The 14524-nt window shown below is 45.5% G+C and overlaps 1 protein-coding gene across 1 annotated transcript in view; it reads right to left on the bottom strand.

The window, feature by feature from the left end:
- Nucleotides 1–9703, bottom strand: part of Grap2 (GRB2-related adaptor protein 2) — an 80258-nt gene extending 70555 nt beyond the window's left edge. Inside the window, exon 1 of the mRNA NM_001289442.1 lies at nucleotides 9559–9703. The gene's annotated coding sequence lies outside the window, so the exon portion shown is untranslated. The remainder of the gene's footprint in view (nucleotides 1–9558) is intronic.
- Nucleotides 9704–14524: the final 4821 nt, after the last annotated feature.

Raw genomic sequence — 14524 nt, 5'->3', positions numbered from 1 at the left:
TCTCTCAGACCTGAGGACCTGCGTTCTGATCCTCCATAGTCTCACAAAAGCCAGGCACAGCGTCTGCAGTCCCAGCACTGGGTAGACTAGAGGCAGGCGGGCGATCCCTAGAACTAGCTGGACAACCAGCCTGGCTAACCACGGAGCTCCGGCTTCAGTGAGGGATCTCATTTCAAAGAATAAGGTAAAGGGGCAGAGAGTCAGCCCAGTGGTTAAGGGAGGCTCTGCTGCCCTTAGCAGAAGACGAGGGTTCTGTCCCCCCACCCATGCTGGGTGACTCACATTGGCCTATAACTCCAACTCCAGTTTCTGTGGGCACCACATACATGTGCTCACACAGAGAGACACACACCTACATATATGTAGTTAATAAAATTAAGCTAAAATAAATGCAGAAAGTAACTGAGGAAGACACCCAGTGTCAACTGCTGACATACATGTACACACACACACATGTACACACACACATACACACGTACACACACACACATGTACACACACACACAAACCCCTGGATGCATCAGTGCCTCCTGCTCTCAAGTATGCCTCCTCCAGGAAGCCTTCCCTAAAAACCTCTAGCCATTTTCTTTGTGGTCTCCTTGTCACGGGCTTCCCACTACAGCAAGCATTTTCTTCCACTTCTCCTACTTTTCCCTGAGATTGTGCGTTCCCAGGGAAGAGGGCTCTGTTGTGGGCTTGATCTTTATCTTCCTAAATGTTCTCAGTTCATCCGGGTCCTCATCAACAAAAGACTGAGAGAATTTCTGCAGACAGCAGCCAAATGATGAGTTAAAGAATCAGGACAGGTAATCTCTTATAACATCTACATGACAAATCATTGTGGCTATGCTCTTGATGCTAATAACTGAATCAGCCTTTTAGTTTACGACATAATGTGAGCTGAGCTGACAAAGCTGGCTGTGGCATACACCTTACATCTTCATTTCCACGTGGAAGCTGAGCATCATGCCGTAGAAAACGAGCCTTCTGTCTAAAGGCTGCCTCTCTCTTCTTCCAGGCACCGGGGGTGTCTCTCTAGCTGGGGGTGGGAGGGGGCTCTTGACTTCACAGTTGCCCTTTATTTATTTGGATATTTGTGGGGTACCACATGTTTTACAATGCTGTATGGGCCTTTGGTTCATAAAATGCACTGTGGTCTATTTATAAGATACCAGAATGCCACAGAATGAATTTGGTTAAAGAAGAAAGGACCATGGGAGGTATTTTCCCAATGAGATGCTGCATGTTTTAAGATATGCAAAAGCTTTTGGGGGTTTTCACGCATGAATCTTCCAGAGTCTCCTGTGTGTTGGGTTAAGGGACAGTGTTGCTTTGTTCAAGGACAGAGCAGTGGATGGGGCACCACGAGCCATTTGAGAGGCTGAGAATAGAACATACAGGGGCTTCATTAATGCTCCATCACACTTAGTGTAGGGAGTAGTCTTATCTCCAGCACTTTCAGTGTAAGGTGTAGTGTTATCTCTAACACACTCACTGTAGGGTATAGTGTTATCTCCATCACTCTCAGTGTAAAGTGTAGTGTTATCTCCATCACTCTCAGTGTAAAGTGTAGAGTTATCTCCAACACACTCAGTGTAGGGTGTAGTGTTAACTTCAGCACACTCACTGTAGGGTGTAGTGTTATCTCCATCACTCTCAGTGTAAAGTGTAGAGTTATCTCCAACACACTCAGTGTAGGGTGTAGTGTTAACTCCATCACTCTCAGTGTAAAGTGTAGAGTTATCTCCAACACACTCAGTGTAGGGTGTAGTGTTAACTTCAGCACACTCACTGTAGGGTGTAGTGTTATCTCCATCACTCTCAGTGTTATCTCCATCACTCTCAGTGTAGGGTGTAGAGTTATCTCCATGACTTTTATTGTAGGGTGTAGTGTTATCTCCATCACTCTCAGTGTAGGGTGTAGAGTTATCTCTATGACATTCATTGTAGGATGTAGTGTTATCTCCAATAGTCCAAGGAATGGCATGGTACAAAATACACACTTCTTTGGAAGATGTAGATAATGACCCCATGACCTAAAGTCAATTTAGAAACTTTAAAAAAGGAGACAGTGAGAAACACAGCCTTGAGACCCCATCATTAATGGCAAATAACAAATGCAGGCAGTGATCTCTGCGGCTTGTCGCCTGTCTGTGCCAATGGCCCTTTCAGAAGGAATCACTACGCCATTCCTTAGTCTCAGGTCTTTTGAGATGACAGCTCATGATTCTCCAATGGTCAATTCCATTTCAGAGATATTAAAGGATGTGTGTGTGGGTGGGTAGGTGGGCATATCCAGATATGTGCAATATGTGTGTGTTTGTGTGTGTGTATTTGTGTATAGGTCAGAGGTCAATGTCAGTGCCTTCATCAGTTGCTCTTCACCTTATTGTTTGAGGTAGCATCTCTCATTGAACTCATTGATTCAGCAAAAGCAGCGAGCCAGTGAGCTCCACAGACTCTTTTTCTCTCTCCTTCCCCAGAACCAGGATTACGGAAGCACACATCTACACCTAAGCTTTTCCGTGGGTCTAAAACTCAGGTCCTTAGGCTCGTGTGGTGAGCACTTGACTAACTTGAGCCGTCTTCTTAACCCCAAGGATATAACTTTTAATGAAACATCATGTGGAAGGTGTTGTGTCCTTCCAGAGAAACAACCTCTTTGGGGAGACAGGGCTTATCAGCTCTAAATAAATCTATCAGCATTCATTATGTCCGTGTTGCCTTCTGAACTGCCTGTGAGGGATAAGAAAAGAGTGCCACGGAGCACAGGGTCAGAAGATAATTGCAGTAAAATAGCCCTGCAGCAAATGAGGTTGCTGGTGGGATGACACACAGTGGCCTGCAGAGGCACTACTGATATTTATTGTTCCTAATAAGATTTGGATCTTACAAAGGAATCCATCAAGATAGAAGCAGACACCAGCTCTCATGACTTACAGGGAAGGGTAAGGGGTCATGCCACAGAGGGCAAGAAGAGTCATTTACCATCTGTTCCCGGAGGGATACTTCATTCTCAGTAGGAAACCAGCAGGGGTCTGAGAACATAGGCTCTGACCTCACACTTGACCAGAGGAGACTGAAGCCCAGAGAAGCTTTGACCTGTTCAAGGTCGCAAAGCTAGTTCTCTTTTGGTAGAGGTGGCAGGTGCCAGGTCAGGAGGGTCCGGTGGTGGCACAATGACATGCCCCTGGGGAGGAAGTCCCAGCAGGTGTACCTTGAGTGTAGAACTCAAACTTTGCTTTCCCCTCTCTGCAAGAATTAGAGGTAAGACATGCGGCTTGTCTGCCATGAAGACCTCAGCCAAGATCAGGTGAGATAGTGTTCGGGGGGGGGGGGGGGGAGGGTGGGGAGGACCTGTTTTTAAAATCTCGTCAGGCTCAGAGTAAAATAAATCTAGAGACATTTTCCTGTTGAGTGTCTGTGGATGGACAGCAGAGAAGAATCTGTGTGGAGGGTTGGGAGGCTGAGCACAAGTATGGGTCGTCGTCGTCCCCCCACCCCCCCACCCCCGGGGTGACACTCCCCTCCCCCCTCCTCTCTCATCACAGAGAACTTTGTGTGCTATGGCTCTCAGTTTTATTTACAGGCGATTTAAAAAGTTGACATATAAGGGGTTGAGACTTGTTACCTTTCCTAGGCTTAATATATGACTGAGGTCTGCCCGTGACAACCACTTACTGATTCAAGAATACACATTTCATAACAATTCTAAGTATGGGGAGAGAGGCTTTTCAGTTGAGAGAGAGGGTGTGTGTGTGTGTGTGTGTGTGTCTGTGTGGTTTCCAAAGGTCCCTTTATCAGGTGCCCTTTATCAATTGCTTTTTACCCTATTTATTTTACTTATTTTGAGACAGGGTCTCTCACTGAACCTGATGTTTGATTTTGTTAGGTGGGTTGGTCAGCAAGCCCCAGGGATCTTTCTGCCTTGGCCTCCCCAGCTCTGGGATTACACGTATGAACTACCAAGTCACGCGTGCTGGGAATCCAAACTCAGGGCCTCCTGCTTCTGTAGTGAGCACGGTCTCTACCGAGCCTTCCCCCTCATCCTGACTTCACACTTTGCTTCTTGATGAAGGCCTAAAATCCCCAACTTACAAAGCGATGAACAGAAATCTCAAGTTACAAATCAACCGGGTTTCCTCCCCTATTCCTGTTTTCCCTTGTTAGTATTTCTCATTTATTTAGATTCTTCTTGAAATTCACACTGAACGAGAGAACTGCCCGCTCATTACTGACTGTGTTCCCACCGAGGTCTCAGCAGTTTGTGTCTAATATATTCCCATAAAGCCCTGGACAAAAAGACTCAAATCATAAACCATTTGTAGGGCTGACACGTTAAAAGCATTCGTTCTAGAAGGCCGAGGAGTGGGGAGGAAAAAAACAAAACCAAACAAATGAAGAACTATTCTTCGTTACCAATTGATCAATTAGGCTGCTTCTCATTCAAAACCATGAAGAGGCAGAACCGACACAGCGATGCCAGCAAGGAACGAGCACAGGCATTGATAACGCTGGGTTCGGCTACGCGCTTATTTTTAGTTCTCTTTAGAAAATTACACTTGAGAGCTTTCCCTAATAGCAATTTAAGGAGCAGATAGTCACAGCCCTGGAACCCACTTGTAATGCTAATGAGGGCTCAGACCAATCCCTGGCTGGGGAGGCTTTGGCTGCCTAAAACTGGGCTTTTTTCTGAAGTCACAGATTGACTTAGGCAAGGTCTGGGGGCCCTGAGATAACCAGCTGGGGGCATTACTATCCACAGCGGACATCCATCATCCTTCAAGGAAGCCCAGTGTGGCTTTTACATTCCAGCGTTTAAGTCTTGAAATCTTTTACAGTACAGGAATGTGAAAAAATAAAAAATAAAAAAACAAGGACTCCTCCCTCCCGACGACGGACGACGAGACGAGACGACCAACAACGACAATGAAGCCGACAACAGACAATGACTGTCCTGAGGCTTTGAGGTCTCACCCCTCCTCTTCTGCATTAGTCTCTTCTACTTCCCCGCCCCTGCCTTCTGTTCTCCTCTCCTCACTCCCAACTCTTCCATGTTCTTGGAGTGTTCCAGGTGATGGAAAGGTAACAAGTCCACAAATCTACACTTTACAGAATGCCATTCTCATTGTAAGATCAAAGCTTGCAATGTGTTTGGGTAGCCATGCTAGATTTTCAACTTCAACCTTGGCATATGCGGCCCTCTTTGCTGATGCCCATCCATTCCGCCTTCCACGTGCCAGCCTTTACAGAGAATGTTCTGGAATCAGATTCCTTGAGGTCAAACTCTGTGAGTGACCTTCTGTGAGGTCCTCTGGCCTCTTGGCACCTTAAAATTGTCTTATGTGTGAAGGAATGACATTGCTGGCGCTTTCTTGGCTATGCCTGGGGAAGTAAGCAATTTAATGTCTGCCTAGCCTTAGATTGGCACGTGAGGTCCTGAGGTGGAGTTTATAAGTAAAATGAGAGGCAGAGAGAGAGATTAGCCACGAGGCAATAACAGCAACAGCACCAACAGCGAACTGTTTTGGAAACGTGTATAAATTATTCAATCCTCAGACAACCCCACCTACCTCCTCATCTCTCTCTCTCTCTCTCTCTCTCTCTCTCTCTCTCTCTCTCTCTCTCTCTCCTTTGCAGCTCAAGAAACAAAACCAGAGAGGACTGGATTTTGTTCAGTTCACTCAGCAAATGGTGGGCTGGGCTCTGCCGATTTAGTTGTCTGGCTCCACGACGAGTATCCAGTCAGTGTAACTTCTTATTATTACTGCCACGTGAACTTGTGTACTCAACAGATAAATACAGCTGCTGTCACTAGTGGTGACTGAGCTTGTCTTATGCATCTTCGAGGTATATTAAAAATAGGTATGAGCACCGATGGAATATCGATTTGGGCAGAGACGAGGACCTAAAATCATCAGATGGAAGCAGTTGGAAGTAGGATGTTAGCACAATGCCAAAGTGTCACCCCCTCCAATTACTTGTTAATTGTAAGAGGGAACCAAGTACCTTGATAATGAGAGAGAGAGAGAGAGAGAGAGAGAGAGATCCCCAGAGCAAAATCAATGCCTAGAGCCAGATCAAACTTGGCATCGTGACTGGTGGAACAATCCAGAACGACGCGTCTCCCGATATGCTGCAATATGGAGCACCCCGTGGCACCTTATGAAAAATGTTCAATCAGTATCTCAACATGAGCCGGTAAAGATGCTTGCTGCCAAGCCTGACAGCCTGAGCTTGATTCCCAGATCCCACAGGGAGAAGTCAAGGTATCTCTGACTGCCACATGTGTGCTGCCACATACGTGCCCACACCCATACACGCGGGGTAATGAGTACATGCAAACACCAATCTCAGTATGCTTTTAGTTCTAACACGGAGGTTATGCGACCAACAAGGGGCAGAGTGACAGATTAGCCACGAGGCAACATCTGATTCAAAATGTAGGGCATTTTTGCAAGATCACTGGCCTAACTTGAAAAAAAAATTCCAGTGTTGACTAGAGAAATATAAAGATTAATTCTGTTTTTTTTTTAAAGTAATGGTATGGGTGACAGAGGCAAAAATGGGGAGGATTGGTATGGACTAGTTATTAACTAGTAGATATTAAGAACTCCTACCTTCGGAGGCATAATGAAGGCATCGCGGTTATATAAGAGAATGTTCTTGTTCTTGGGTGTGAACTGAATTATTCAGGAGCAAACTGTCATTCATCTGCAACTTACAAGAAATTCAGAAAGCAATACAGCAGAGAGAGCTGTGTGATGAAGGTTATGTTTGTAAACCGAGTGGGCACATTTAGCATTTCAACTTTCTATTAAATGTGTACACTTTTTTTTTTTTTGATAGTCTTGCTTGTGTAGCTGGCTGGCTGGCCTGGTGGCCTTGAAATTGTACCAGTCCTGGCTTCTGCCTCCCAAGAGCTGGGATTGCAGGCATGTGCCACCATGCCTTGCTTAAATCTATCTGTACATAAATTCACTTTCTTCATGAAATGATTAACATCTTTGAAGAGCAAAGAAGGTTTCTATCATTGTGTATGTCGCTCTCGTTGTATTAAACTCTCTAAAACTTTGGACTATGCTTGTATACGTAGAAAGAAAACTACTTTAAAACATTACTTACTGGATTCTTATTGGCTCAAGTCTACTGAAACCCACTGTGAACGTTGTTAGAGACCTTGGCACCCTTGGGCAAGTGCGGCACAAAGCAATTGCTCAATAAATGTGAGTGACGTGTTCATTGAATGAAGCTGTGATTTCCTGAAAATTCTCCCAACAGTATAAAAATATGATAATGAAGAAAAAAGGACAGAGACACACGAAATGGAGGCGCCCCTTTGTATAGGGAGATGCGCGGCGCGAAGGCTCCAGTTGTACACCATGAGCTCACCTCCTCTACTCTTTGATTCAAATAACTACACGGTGACTACTCTTGGACTTTTAAAAGTATTTGCTTACTATGACTTTATATTATTTATTATTTACGTGTGCGTCGTATGCTACAGTGTGGAGGCTGAGTCAGAGAACGAAGAGCAGGGCTCTTTTCTTTTCTCCCCACCATGTGAGTCCCAGGGACTGAACTCACAGAGTTGGATTTGCTGGCGAGCATCTCTGCTCATTGAGCTACCTGGCTGCCCCACTTTGACCTTGCTTCACAGGAGCTTGCAGGTGCTGTCTCTTGGACTCACCCAGCAGCAACTGTTGCTCAGTTAAGAAACGCTGATGGAATCACACTTAATGACATATTTGTGAACAATTATAGACTTTTCTAGAGCCAGGAAAAGGGGCACATATTTTTTTTTTTTTTTTTTGTTCAAGTTCAGGCCTGAGCTCTTTAAGCTGCCAACAGCAGCAGGTGTTATTCTTTGGGAATCAACAGACACATGGAAATCACTGGCAGCTCTTCCAGAAGGCAATGGTTCCAAAAGAGCAGGCTCTGGGCAGCAGGAGAGATGCGTTTTGTACAAGAGACGAGAAGGAAAATGATTAAGATTTAGAGAAATAATAATGGACCCATCATGCGTTTTCACAGCGCCTTTCCCTAAGGTACATGGTATTTATGTTAACTCTTTTATTCTTATGGTGTCCCTCTGGGGTAGGTATAAAACAATGAAGGCCTGAGACGTGGAAGCTATTGTTAGAAGCAAAGGCATTTCTTTATATTGAATTGATCGATCACCTCCTTCCCCTCAGCTTCAGTAAAGCCATTTTTAAAAGATGAAAGCTATTACAATTTAGGGAGAATAAGATTACAGTTTACTATGTGGGAGACTCTCTGGGGTTGAGTTTAATAGGGTAGTTTTCTTCAGTGATGTGGGGCTGCCTCCTTTTACAGAAAACCAGAACACAAACACAAAAAAATTCTTAAAAAGGGAATAAGTTAGAAGTTTTTTAAAAACTTGGCATCGAAATATACTACTTGCAGGAGGATCTCTGTGAGTTCGAGGCCAGCCTATGCTACACAGACAGGGCAGACAGGGCTACACAGAGAAACCCTGCCTTGGTGGGGGGGTGGGGGGGGGGAGAGGGAGACACTACTTAATAGTGGCTGCTTCTTTCAAGAGGGCCTCTCTAAAATTATACTATGAATATCAAGCTTTGTAGGCCATGTTGATTCACTAAAAGAGACCAGGTTAAACTAAACGTTCTTTCTGAAATCAAAAATGAAGAAGAAAAAAAAAGGGACCCTATAACAAATTAGCAGTTTATAATAAATGGACCCATATGCAAGGCTCTTCCACTGAAGTTTCTCACCCTCCAACAATGTGTGCTCATCACTGCCTTATCCCTGCGGTGGTTTGGAGACCAAGTAGCCCCCCTTAGTCTATCTCTGGATGAGTACTTCTAATGATATACAAAGTGTTCCATATGCCTTATTAACAAGGCTGCACTTGAGGTTAAGTGGATGCAGTCATGGTTAAGTCAGTGAAAACCTGGTCTTTGCATTCCTTTCTCAGGTTCTGAAACAGATGGGGACAAGAGCAGAAACCAGAGATGGTCTTTAAAGATGCCACACAACTATTAATAAAGAGACAAAGATAGACAACACCCTCTCCTCATGTCTTCCCACGGGAAGTTTTCTCTTATTAAAGGAACTCAGACCAGTGTTCTTCGTAAAGAGAGCAAATGCCGCCAGAACTAGCAGTTTGGAGTTGGTGAAAAAATTGAGCAAGTCCTCAGAGTCTGGGCTCAATTCCCTACCACCTGCCACTCCCCGACTTCACTATTGAAGGGGGATTTTTTTTTCCCCCTCTGGGACCTCAACATCCAAGGTCTTTCCCAGAGATCGCTCTGAAGCCAGTTAGTAGAACTGCCGTTTTTTCCCCCATGGGCCCAGTAAAGACCAAGTTTTCTCTAGTTCGTTTGACAGAAGTTGAATCCAATCCCTACTAACGTAAGCCAACTAGATAAGAAGCCTAGGCTGATGGCTGAAGTATTGCCAGCAAAGTTCAGAAAACCAGTAGGACTAGCTTTCATTAGATTTGGCTTACAGAGAACAGAATCTTAAAAGCGCTCAAGGTTTCCAGAGGGCGTGCACCCACGACGCATGACTTACCTTTGGGACGCGAAGAGGTTGAGTTGAGCGTGTATCTCGGCTTTGACAACGAGTTATTAGAATTGCCTTTTGCCAGTGGGAAGATGCATTCAAATGTCAAGTTTACCGCGCCGCCTCAGCCTACAGGTCTGCCTTGTGCTGGTTTCTGAGCACCACACTGAAGCAGGTCGCAAGCCCCAGATCCATCAATACAGCTTCCTCCTCCCTGCCCCTTGCCCTCCTCCAAGCTCCCCCCCAGCCAGTCTGCAGGCAAACCACACAGGAACTAGCAGACACCCTGCTGCGCAGAGCTGGGCGTGAGCCTCAGATTATGTGGTTTTGTTTTCTAGCTGCTAGAGTTGAACCAAAACGCAGGAGGTTCACCGAAACATGCCTGCTCCTATTCGTTTCAGTTTTAACAAAACCCGCCTGCCCCCAACGCTCACATACACATACGAAAACTTCTGAAAACACGCCTGCCCCCAACGCTCACATTCACACAAGAAAACTTCTGAGTTTGGATATGATCCGGTAACAAGCTGCTGCTGGCCTCAAGGAAAAAGCCTGTTTTCACATCATTCCATCCGGAGAAATGCAAAGGCCACTGGGAAAAAGTTAAAGTCTTCCCTGGTCAATCATGATGTTAAAATCTCAGAGAAACCGCTTGCTAAGTGTAGCCAACCCATTTACATAACTCTTAGCTTGTGATACAAATCTTGACCCAAGAGAGAAGGAAGAAAACAGTGGGAGGCTCTCTAAGCCAGGAGTTCTGTTAGTGACACAGACACACGACACAGACACACACTATGGGGGTTAACTAGCCGATAAGCCAGGGGTTCTAAGTCCAGGCTTGCTATGGTCAAGAGTGCAGATCTTTCCTTGGACCCGTGGGACTTCACGTTCTCTTGAGCAAGCTGGACCCAAGGCTCTCTGACAATTTAAGAATCATCATCTCCCTCAACTTCCCCAGTTCTCACCTCCATATTTCTAACTCTCCCTGCCCCCACACCACCTGCAGCCCGTTGAAGTCTCTCTTCCTTTCTCTTTGTTCTTGTATCTCTTGCACAAAAAGGAGACGCATTTCAACTGGCTAAGCAAGGCCTTTAGAGTTTGGAGGCTGGATCCAAGGAGAAGAGGGACATTTCGGGATACCTCCGGCATGAATCTCTGCATAGTTTTTTCCCCATTTGATTCAATTTGAAGTTCTAAGAGTATAACTTAGACTTCATTCCTGACTTCTGAGGCGGTATCTCATTGCTTCTTTAAATGATAAACTTTACTAAAAAGTTATTTTATTTTAGTTTTTGGTTTGCAAGATAGAGTTTCCCGGAACTTGCTCTGTAGACCAGGCTGGCCTCAAACTCAGAGATGTACCTGCACTACCTCTGAGTGCTGAGATTAAAGGAGTGTACTACCACCACTGGGCTTGAAGATTTATATTTTAAAAACCCTTTTCTCATTATAATCTCTCACTTTTTTTTTGAGACATGTTTTCTTCTGTGCTGTAGCCCAGGCTATGCCTAGAACTCTTTGACTTCCAGCTGCAGCCTCAAGATTTGGGTCCAGCCAGCCCCAATGCTGGGCTATAGATGTGTACTACCATGCCTGCCTGATTATGCATTTTAATTGAAACAGGGAAGAAGGAGCCTGGTATAGAACTGGCACATTACTTTGGTCATAGTAGGTGCTCAGTAAATATTCATCAAATGGGCTAGAAGAAGTAATTTGCATCCTTAGTAATGGGAATGCAATGCCCATGGAGACCAGAAGAGTGCTAGGTCTCCTGAAACCGGGGTAACAGACCACAGTGAGCTGCTCAACGTGAGTCTTTACTGGGTCATTTCTCCAGCTTCTTTTCTTATTAATAAAAGTCTGAGGCCTGGAGAGATGGCTCGGCCGGCTCAGCACTGACTGTTCTACCGAAGGTCCTGAGTTCGATTCCCAGCAACCACATGGTGGCTCACAACCATCTGTAACGGGATCCGATGCCCTCTTTTGGTGTGTCTGAAGACAGCTACAGTGTACTCATACAAATAAGAGTAAACAACTCTTTTTTTTTTTTTTAAAAAAAGACAACTTTAAAAGAAAATTCTGTACAATTTTCTTAAAGCTAAGTTGCTTGTGAACAGGATAGCCACTGTTTTCACATTACAGAGCACTTTAAAGATAACACATCACACTAACACTGGCTTCAGGGTCCCACCTTTGTGATCTAAGTACCTTCTAGGGTCCCATCATTACATGAAACAGCTCCACTGCCAAGTTCCAAGGCTCCAAGAGCCCCTGGTCAGTATCTTTCTCAGTGGCAGTTCCCCAAGTCAGTGACATGGAATGGTTGGTTAACCAGGACCCCCTCAGCTTGCAAGGCTGGGGTGTGGGCAGGAAGGGGAACTGGCGAACAGTTCTATCCAGAGCCCCTTAGAAGGGTTTCAGCAGGTACCCTAATATGGAACCCCTCCACTTCCAAGTAAAGAGCAGAGTGCTGACTGGCTGGCAGGAATGACAGGCAGCACAGGCCACCTCAGTACTTTACCTCACATCAGCTCTGTGACTGAAGGAGGACAAAGCACATCGGAACGAAGCAAGACCCCAGTGTGAGGACATCTGCATTTCAGCCTTTGCTGTCAGAAGACACTTAGAAAAAAATAGCAAGTAATTGGGAGGATTCAGGACGTGTGAAATCCCACTTATCCGCAATAGAGAAAATTTCTTTAAAAACCACACTTGCTTAAAAAAAAAAAAAAAAAAGAAAAGATCCAGCAATTCCTTTTGAAGGGTCATCATTCATAACAGAGCTTCTTATGTGCAACCGTGCTTAATTACATTTTAGAGTAAAATATATACTTCTGATTCAATAGAGAGCATTCAGGTGTTCGGTCACTCAACGGAGTTCAGACGCTTTCTCTATGCTTGGCTCTAGGGGCGGGCTAGGACATGACACACAGCCTCTACCTCGCTGAACCCTACATTCAGGTAAAGGGAGAAACAAAGCCACAAATCGAGGAAGTGAGCCTCGTGGATATCTGGGGTAGGAAGGACTCACAGCTATAAAGACTTAGGATGAGGCCGAGGAGCGGGTTCAGAGGTCAACGAGGGCAGAGCATCAGGCGGAGCCTTGTCTGCTGTGGCAAAGCCTTGAGACTTTATGCTGAGAGAGCTGGGAGCCAGTGGGAAACTGAGTCTAGACTCATGTGAGTTGGCTTGAGGTTTAAATTTCACGAAGGCCCTCAATGACTGTTGTGTAAGCTTGTCCTCTGAGCATAACGGCCATCAACCATCTGAAACAGCACCTGTGGTCACACGCACTCACGTGTACATACAGTTCTCAAAACCTGGCTTCCTGGCGTTTCTTCATAGCACTCCTGAGGGGCAGGGGATGGCCCTTAGGCTGAGATTCCAGTCATTCCTTCCTGCACCTTTCCTGCCCTCCAGCTGGAGGTAACTTCGTGTTAGCAGCAAGTGGACTCTGTATACAGAGAGTGATCATGAAGTTTAGCCAATCCTAATACTCAGGAGCCCGAGGCAGAAATACTGACATGAGTTCAAGCCCAGCCTAAGCTATATCATAAGTTCTAGATCAGCCTGGGTTATAGTGTGAGACCTTTGAGGCAGGCAGGTTTCTGTCAGTTCAAGACCAGCTTGGTTAACATTGTTGTGTCAGCTACTGGACTTAGCATGGATAACCCAGTTACTTGATAGCCATCTTGTATCTCCAGAGGAATCTGATAATTATGACGTAGTGTAAAAGTCAAGCATCCAGAAGGACTGTCAGGCTCATAGCCTGAGAGAATGGGGCAAGGTAGTGTCACTGAGACAGGAGACACTGTGAGGGAGCCTCAGTGGAGGAAAGGATGAGAGTCTGGACACACTGATTTAGAAATGTTAGTGAGGCATCCTTACAGGGAGCTCAGAGCCCTTAACAGACAAGAGTAAAGGTCAAGTGAGACCAAGGCTGCCAAGGAGACCTTAAGAGTTGTGGGTGTAGGGGGTGGTGGGTGTGTCAGAGATGGAAGACTGAACACTTACCTCCCCGGGCATGAAGCTAGATAGAGAAGGTAACCCTTTGGAGGAGGGACACCTCCAAATGGGAGAGCTAGTAGCAGTGGGCTTACTGGGGTCAGAGGAATCCTGAAAGCTAAGCAGAAGTCCATTGACTTAAGAAACTCCCAGTTCAGAAAATTAAAACAAGAAACCAACAAAACAAAACAAAACAAAACAACAATAATCGCCCCCCATGCAACTCATTATCAAAGAATGAAATTTGTACTGGTGTGTGTGTGTGTGTGGGGTGACTACAGTATTGCAACTAGGTTGTGATCCCCAAATGGAGGGGAGTAGTTAAAAAGGCTCCCCTTACCTAATATCACATTAGGGGAGTTAATTTCACCAGCGTGCCCCCCCCCACTCTTCTGTGACTGGCCTCTCCACCTCACGGGGGCTGCAGTCTTTGGCTGTGCCTCACCTATTTCCAAGGGTCTCACCAGTCACTTTCTGTGTGCCAACCCCCTCGAGGCTTCAGAGTTGGCTGCAAACCTTCTCTCCATTCCATTTCTCACCACTAACCTGTCCCCCAGGGGTCTTCACCTCGCAGGCTCCTCATACTAAAAAAAAACCCCAAAAAACCGTCCAAACCAGAATTTATCTCTTTTTGCTGCTAACCCATCTCAGATCATCATCTGCCTAATCTTGATGAGCAACAGACATTTACTGTCACCCCAGAAAGAAACTGGAGAATCACTAGAGTCTCCTCCTTTTCTCTCATTCCCACAGGATTTGGAGTCAAGCCCAGAAACTTTAGCTTCAGCACAATTGGAATGTAACACACACCAGGCCCCTTACAGCCAATCTCCTTTAGATGGAGGAAGCACGCTCAGACTTCAGTGGATGCTTGTCACGCCAGTGCACCACGCCCTTTATGAACTATGGTTTTTTCCTGCATATGCATAGCAATGTGTCAATGATATTGTTTAACTTACACATTAGGCAT

The sequence above is a fragment of the Mus musculus genome, chromosome 15 (assembly GCF_000001635.26).
Source record: "Mus musculus strain C57BL/6J chromosome 15, GRCm38.p6 C57BL/6J".
Taxonomy (NCBI): domain Eukaryota; kingdom Metazoa; phylum Chordata; class Mammalia; order Rodentia; family Muridae; genus Mus; species Mus musculus.
The sequence above is the reverse complement of the archived record's forward strand: the minus strand, read 5'-3'. Positions and strand labels throughout refer to the sequence as shown.